Source organism: Lepus europaeus, chromosome 21, assembly GCF_033115175.1.
Source record: "Lepus europaeus isolate LE1 chromosome 21, mLepTim1.pri, whole genome shotgun sequence".
NCBI lineage: Eukaryota > Metazoa > Chordata > Mammalia > Lagomorpha > Leporidae > Lepus > Lepus europaeus.
Genome location: NC_084847.1, coordinates 16,906,446 through 16,915,065, shown reverse-complemented (window position 1 = coordinate 16,915,065; position 8,620 = coordinate 16,906,446).

Genomic DNA, 8,620 nt, shown 5'->3' with positions numbered 1-8,620 from the left:
ATGGGAACCACTTGCACTTGAGAAGGTCTAGGAATCGCACCAGGGTACGCAAAGCACAGATGGGGTCATGGGTCTCACGTTAGAGGCTACCCACTACCCACTACGGCAAGTACACGATATGTTAGATTGTGATACATACAAACATTGAAGAAAAGGATTAGAGTGGTAATTATTTGTGAGTCTACTTCAGTCACAATGATCAGGAATTTCTTCTCTTTGAACCAAAGAGTGAGAAATTGCTGCCATGCCAAGCACTGGAGGTCAGGTTTTCCTGGCAGAGGGCACAGCAAACCAATGTCCCAGAGTCTGGCAGGAACTTAATGTATTTAAGAAACAATGTTGGGAGCCAGTGTGGTGCAGCAGGATAAGCCACCTCCTACAATGTCAGCCTCACATGTGTGTGCCAGGTCGTGTCCCAGCTGCTCTACTTCCAATTCAGTCCCCTGCTAATGTGCCTGGGAAGGCAATAGAAGATGGCCCAAGTAGTTGGACTCCTGCTACCGATCTGGGAGACCTTGATGGAATTCCAGCCTCCCACCTTTAGCCTGTCCCAGCCCTGGCTGTTGTGTCCATTTGGCTACTGAATCAGTGGCTGGAAAATCTCTCCTTCTCTTTCCATCCCTCTCTGTAACTCCTTCAGATAATTTTTTTTTTTTCAGAAAAAAGAAACAATGTGTAGCTTGTCTCAGTGAGGAAAGGGTAAATAGGGAGAGAGAGGAGCTCATCACGTGGAACTTCACAGGGTAAGAAGTCCACACCAAAGAGCAAGAGAAGACAATGAAGACTCTCACATAGGAAAGTGACATGATCAGACTTAGAAAAAAAATCTTTCCATGATCAATAGCTTGTGAGCAGGGAGGCCAGTGTAGAGGCATGCAGAAGTCCAGCGCAGACAGATTTTGGCTGAAAACTTCACGCTAAGGTGGAGGTAACGGGGACTTCCTCCTGCAGCCTTTGGTGGTAGACTGCAAGTGGGTGAAGGAGAGAGAGAGACAAGGTTGGCACCTGGAGCTCTAGCCCAAGCCAGTGGTGGGTGGACTGTGTCACTGTTTCCTGAGGTGAGCAGGGTGTGAAAATGCAAGCCCTGCTTTGCTTGTGTTAAGTCAGATAGGCCTTTTTGACACCAAGAGGAAATGTCAATTAGAGAGCTTAGAGGGCAGATTTGGGCTGAGGATACACACATTGGGATTATTTTCAGAGCTAGGGCTTTACGCAAACTTTTTGCAGGATGCTCTACAGAGAGTAGCCAAGAGATCATTTCGAAACATATTTCTGTTTACATAAACAGCCTTGCTTCAAACACTGCCAAATGCAAGACTCTTTCCCACGGCACTTGGAAGTACTAATAACTCCTTCCTCTTGGGTCAAGCTATGACCAAAGCCAATCACCAGCTATGGAATATTTTTCATATTCCATCGGCTTCTGAACCGTACAGGTAAAACCACAGTTCAGAGCTTAAATGGCTCACCCAGTTCAGCCAAGAAACGCGGCATCAAAATCGAGGTTTGCAATCACGATATTATTTCAGTCTCTGTTCTTCACACTGCCCGGGCTTAAAGCGAAATGAAGTGAAATAATGCACCAGACCCTGGAACCGTGCCTGCTACAGGATAAGCCGGTGAAGAAGAGTTGTCAGAATGTATGCCGGTATGAATTATTTAAAGCTGAGTGGAAGAGAAATGTGTTAAAAGGCTTATTGTTAGCCAAGCTGTAGAGGACTATGACTCACTAGTTATTCAAAAGCTATCACTAAAAACTTTTAAGACACAGTTTAATATGTGGCTTGTTTGGAATGGTTATTAATCCCCAGCACACGGACACTGTGGCTGTTTATAGTCATGATGTTAGTTAACAGTGCGTCCAGGGTGTGTGTGTGTGTTAGCATTTGCCTTACACACATCACTACTTGTTTTCAGTCAGTCTGCATTGCTCTCCATTTGAACCGTGCAGAAACTGAAATATTGAGAAATCAAATTGCCCAAGGACACACGGAATTAGAAATGGGATTCAAAGCCAATTTGCTTGGCTGCAAAACCCACCTTGTAAGCCATGTGCTCCTAAATGCTAACCAACCCCCATCCCCGCCTGCCTTTGCGGTCTTTTGGGGATTGGCCATATTCCCTAATCCATGTCAGGACTGACAATCCCCCTTCCATACCTCCCAGCTCCAAACACTCCCACCTTCTGTGACCCAGCTCAAGGCTCAGCCCTCCACCAAGCAGTGTCTCCCTCCTGTGCAGTCTCCCCACTCACAGCCTTTATGGGACAGATCGTTAGGCAAGTAACAACCTCTGTGTCACTGGTTTTCTCAGTCTGCACTGAGAATGCCGCCCAACCCCCGAGCCACTGGGAAACTGAGGCAGGTGGTTTCTGTACTATGAAAGTGCTACATCGGGGGTGGGGGTGGGGCAGCATTGTGTCGTAGTGGGTTAGGCTGCCGCCTGTGATGCAGGCATCCCATATGGGCGATGGTTTGAGTCCTGGCTGCTCCACTTCCAGTCCAGCTCCCTGCTGATGTGCCTGGGAAAACAGTGGAAGAAGACCCATGTCCCTGGGTGCCTGCACCCAGATGATGCTCCTGGCTACTGGCTTTGGCCTGGCACAATACAGGCCATTGTGGCTGTTTGGGGACTGAACTAGCAGATGTAAGCTCTCTCTCTCTCTCTCTCTCTCCCTCTCTCTCTCTCTCTTTCTCTCTCGTGTGTGTGTGTATGTGTGTGTGTGTCTCCCTCTCTCTCTGTAACTCTGCCTTTTAAATAAAATAAAATAAAATAAATAAAATAAAAATCTTTTTTTAAAGTGCTATATCCCTGACATGGTCACCTCTTATTGACTGTTTGTCTCTTATAATGGTGCCTCCGCCCTCTCTCTCACCCCCTCTTAGATACAGAAGTCCCTGAACAATATTTTCCATTGACTAGAAAGATTTTCCTGCCCCTGGGGGACAATTGGCAGTGTCTGGGGGCATTTTGATTGCATGACCCTGTGTGTGGGATAGGAGGGATGGATTATCTGCTGTCATCTAGTGGGTTGAGACCAGAGATGCTGCTGAACATCTTACCAAACACAGAAGAGCTCCCCACAATGAAGAGCTGTCGCGGCCCTCATGTCAGTAGCGCTGGTGTTGAAAAATCCTGACCTGGACAAATAATAAGAATTAAGAGATTCAGGCCACACAATAGCAGAGATGGTCTGGGGTGGTACCAGAATTGACCAGAGCTGTCCCAGAGCAGCCAGTTCTTTGGGAGGCAGCAGGGAACTCTTTATAACTCTTCTCATTATAAAATAGTTCCTGTTTTCTTTTAAAAACTTTTATTTATTTGAAAGGTCGAGAGATAGCTTTCATCTTCTGGTTCACTCCCCAAATGCCTACAATAGCCAAGGCTGGGCCAGGCCAAAGCCAGCAGCCAGGAACTCCATCTGGGTCTCCCATGTAGGTGGCAGGGACCCAAGTCCTTCCCAGGGTGTGCATCAGCCAGAAGCTGGATCAGAAGCAGAAGAGCCAGAACTCAACCAGGCACTCCATATGGGATGCAGTCATCCTAGGTGACATCTCAGCCACTTCACCAAATGCCTGCCTCCGGTTTCTGTTTTCAGAGAGCACTCATGTCACTTATGTTCTTGACCTTTGAATATTCTTGACCTTTCAATAGAGTCCTGAGGTTATTCTGTTCTCATCCCTATCCCGTCTTCAACTGAAAGAGCAGGAAATTAAAAAAAAAAAAAAAGTAATTCACCCGTCCACATTTTTGGGGCTAGAGACTACCTGTTGTTGCCGGCCTCTCTGCTCAGACACTGTCCCTCTCCTCCCTGCTGCCTTCTTGGTAAGACATTCATGACAAGGGTGAGACATCAGAAAGGTAGACTACAAGGCCCCACAGCCCTCCAGGTCAGAGAGGGCATCCTTCGTGTGTGGGCCCTCTGCTTGAGGATGTTGTACAGGTTTTCTAAACTCAGGAGGAGAGGTGGGCACTTGGTACAGCAGTTAAGACACCAGTAAGGATGCCCAAATCCCATATTGGAGTACCTGGGTTCCAGTCCAGGCACCACCTCCAATTCCAATTTCCTGCTATGAGCACTCTGGGAGGCAGCAGGTGGTAGCTCAGGGACTTAGGTCCCTGCCACTCTTATGGGAGATTCAGGGACTGGGTTTCAGGCTTCTGTCTGGTCACGTTCTGGCTGTTGGAGCATTTAATGGAGTGAACAAGCAGATGGAAGGTCTTTCTCTATGTCTATCTCTCTGCCTTTCAAATAAGTTAATTTTAAAATTTAATAGACTCAAGAGATGACCCAAGCCCACGGTCACATGCTTCATGAGTCACTATGCCCTTTGTAGGTGTAGGAGCCTCAAACTCCATCGTTTTCTTAATAACCATCATAAGGGAATGAGTTCCTAAAGACAGCAGTCCATATATTAACCATTAGAGGGCGCTCACACCCAGGCCATCTGAAGCTGGCTCTGCAGAGACGCAAGAGCTCTGGGAGCCCTAAGTATCAGGCTTAGGCTTCTTAAACTTGAACATGCGTATGTCTGGCGGCAGCAGGGTGAGGGCAGTGCCCTTAAAAGGCAGATTCTGAGCCCATAGATCTGCAGCAGGACCCGAGTTTCTATACTGATGACCAGCTCCTGGTGAATCCTCCCACCAACACCATGAGTACCCAGGTAATAAATATCTCTAACCCTCTCATGCACATAGCTAAACCTGAGGCCAGAGAGGAAAACATTTCTTATCCATGGCCACTGCAGTAAGTCTGTAGTGCCAGAGCTAGAACTCATGTCTCCTGTGTCTAGTACTCGATGGCATTTTCTCTGCCCCTCTGACTCTATAGCAGAATTCAGAGGAACCCTGAGTGTGGGTGAGAAATAAGAGACCATGCTATCTACTTTGAATCAAATGTCTTTGCACAGTGTGTCTTCTGTGGCTGCATTCTGAAATCATGGATCCAATCAACTATGGATCAAAAATAATTGGAAAAATACAGCATGTGTACTGAACACATGCACTTCTTTCTCCTGTCATTAATCCTTAAATGATACAGTATAATAACTATTTGCATAGCATTTGGATTGTGTTAGGTGTTAGCTGATTTAGAGATTTAAAGTACATGGGAGAATGTGGTAGGCTATATCCCAATACTACCCCATTTTACATGAGGGACTTGAGTATACATGGATTTTGGTGTTTTCAGAAGTCCTGGAAGAAGTACCGTGAGGCTACTGAGGGACTACTGTATACGCCACTTTTTTAAAAAAGATTTATTTTATTTATTTGAAAGAGTTACAGAGAGAGGTAGAGACAGAGAGGGGTCTTCCATCCACTGGTTCACTCCCCAGATGGCCGCAACAGTCGGAGCTGCACTGGTCCGAAGCCAGGAGCCAGGAGCTTCTTCCAGGTCTCCCACGCAGGTGCAGGGGCCCAAAGACTTTGGCCATCTTCCACTGCTTTCCCAGGCCTTAGCAGAGAGCTGGATCAGAAGAGGAGCAGCTGGGACTAGAACAGGCGCCCATAAGGGATGCCAGCGCTTCAGGCCAGGGCTTTAGTTAAAGCCACAGCGCTGGCTCCTGTACTCCACTTTTCATCAAATCACTTCCCTTGCAGAGTTACCAGTGGAAATTCAAGAGAAATACAGCCAAACTCTGGTCCTTCAGGAAGCAAAGCAAAACAGACTTGTCAGCAACAAGTACTCTTATTTTTGGTCTATACCAAGTTGGCTATTAATCTAAAGAAAAGCTTACATGTAACTTGGTGTGTTGATATGGACGCAAATTATGGTCACAGACTTTCTTCTAAAAATGAGAGTTCTTTAAGCTTGAGTCAGTTTAGATGCTTTCCCTACAAGAAACAAAATGACTCCCTTAAAAAATAAGAACCCATAACCTCTCACTAAACATGAAATCCAGAGGTGAGCGGTTTCAGGGATGATCCAGGGAACACAATGTAGTCACCAAGGTTCCAGGCTCACTTTGCTTTTGCTCTGTCATTCTCAATGTGTCCTGTGGTTGGTTTCCTCATGGTCCCAATGTGGCTGCCACAACTTGACGAATCACAAACCCCATGCAATCACATTCAAAGTCAGGTAGAAAAGGGGTTAGCTGGATATACCTTTTTTTGAAACAAGGAGAAAAAAAGACAGAAGCCCCTTCTCAATTCCCCCTTAGAACTCCCTGGACAGAACTATAACACATGCACGACTCTAAACAAATCTCTGGCAGAACGATCAGGGCTTTCTCTTGAGTATCTCCAGCCCATCAGGACACTGATGCCAGATTTGAGCAAAGACAAGGTTCTCTTGGCAGGGGCAAAGTGGGCAGGGAGAGAAGAATGGAAAAGAAAACACAAGAAGACCCCTTTGGATTAAGCCCTGGACTGTCTGTCCCCGTGTACTTGTGCCGTAACTGTGCTTATGCACAACATGAGGCTCTTTGGGTGTTGTGTGATCAGTGTCAGGGTGAAGGATGGTTTAGCCAGATCTGGAGCCTCAGGAGACTCAAGTCAAAGTGTTAGTGGGGAAGGAGGGATTGCCACTGTGGTGCAGCAGGCTAAGTTGCCATTTGTGACACTGGCGTCCCATATCAGAGTGCCGGTTCGAATCCCAGCTGTTCTGCTTCTGATCTAGCTTCCCATTAATGTGCCTGGGAAGTACCACATGATGGCCCAGATGCTTGGGTCCCTGCTACCCATGTGGGGGACCTAGAGGGAGTTCCAGGCTACTGGCTTCAGCCTGGCCCAGCTCTGGATGTTGTAGAAATTTGGGTAGTAAAGTAACAGATAGAAGATCTCTCTCTCTCTTTCCCTGTCTGTCTCTCCTTCTCTGTCACTTTGCCTTTCAAATAAATTAATAGATCTTTTTTTTAAAAAATGGTGTCAGTGGGGCTGGATCCTTTTGGAAGGTCTGGGAAGAACCCATTTCCTTACCTTTCACAGTGTCTAGTATCTACCTATACTCTGTCTTCAAAGTGTATCACTGCTTCCATCATTACATAGCTTTCTCGTCCCTCTTTAGAGGAATTGGATTTGTGGCTCACCTAGATAATCTAGATAATTCCCTGTTCTCGACATGCTTAACCGAATAATGTCTGGCAGGTTCCTTTTGCCATATAAAGGAACATTCCTGACCCCAGGGATTAGCACATGAATGGTTTGGGGCCCACCGTTTAGCCTCTCATAGAGTGTATATATGCTCAGATCCCACTCTTTCAAGATTCTAGCTTTGTAAGTAAGATCAGGGTATGTATGTTCTAAAAACTATGTGCCTGATTAAGAACTCTAATCTATCTAATAGCTTCGTTCAATCCATGACGATGGCGCATATTATCTGTGAGGTTTTACCTAGAATTCTTAGAACAGTTCTATGTTATCTTGGTGTTTGGATGTAACAGTGTGACTGTATAGCATATGTATCAATATACTACTATATTACTGAACCCTTGCTTGCTTCCTGTATGGTTTTTATTCCCACTTAACAGATATGGAAATAGGATCAGAGATCACTCTACCTGCCCAAAAGTTACACAGCTAAGAGGGTATAGATCCAGAATCCAAGCTTAAATCTTGCCACAGTGCCCTACCTATCCTAGAACTTTTTGAAGCAGCAGAAGGGGGCAAGAAAGAAAAATATATTTGAGGCGGTGTCCCAAGGTCCACAAGTCCATTTCAGCCTCTGCACCCTCAGTGAGAACTGCCCAGAGAGGGTTAGAAAGCCCTTTCACCCTACCCTTGACAACTGTATTAACAATGACAACTCATCACTATCTAATAAGGGAGGTTGCAAACCCTAGTGTGGATGCAGGTGCAGGCTTCCAGGATCTGAGCTCAATTCTCTGCCCACACAGTTGCTCTCTGATTAGGTTGCCTCCCCCAGACACAGTAGGATGCATACCTTCAAAAGTTAAGAACACGACTTTAATCAACTGCTTATTATGCTTGTTCCAGGCTGCCATGGCAACAAGTGTTCATCACAGCAGCTGCTCCATGCCAGTTTGGCTTTCCACTCTCAAAGTTCTGCCTTGGCATTTGTGGCCAACACAGCAGAACCACAGCCCAGAGTCCAGGGGACTTTGAACTTGACCTATAACTATACACAGATGGATCAACTTGCGAAGAAATGTTCTAGTTCTGTGGTTTAGGGGACTATGACATCCTGGGCAAGCTAATCTAGGATTCGAGTCACTCATCTATAAGACAAGTATTTTTAGCAATGTGTTGTTCAAGTTGTGGATAGCAACTAAGTAGAGTGGTTTGATTTTCTGTGGCCACTGTAACAAGTGAACACAGTGGCATAAAATGTCTTGCAATTTTTTTAAAATTAAAACCAAAAAAAAAATTAAAAACAAATTAACAATTTATTGAGGGATCCATTTCACACTGCATTTGAACCACGGCACTGGAAGTGAAGAACCACAAAGATTTTTGCTTTCGTTCTATGTACTTCGTGTTATTCTTTACACTTCAGAATTTCCAGTTCAACCAGTCTAGTTGAGATGTTAATGTACATGAATGTTATTTATAAAACACCAACTTTCTAGTTCAAGTTTTTTGCCTAGTAGTTGTATTATGAGTGCTTAAGAAACTCCAAAATACCTTGCATCTGTGAGCACAAACTTCATTTTTCAGTCAT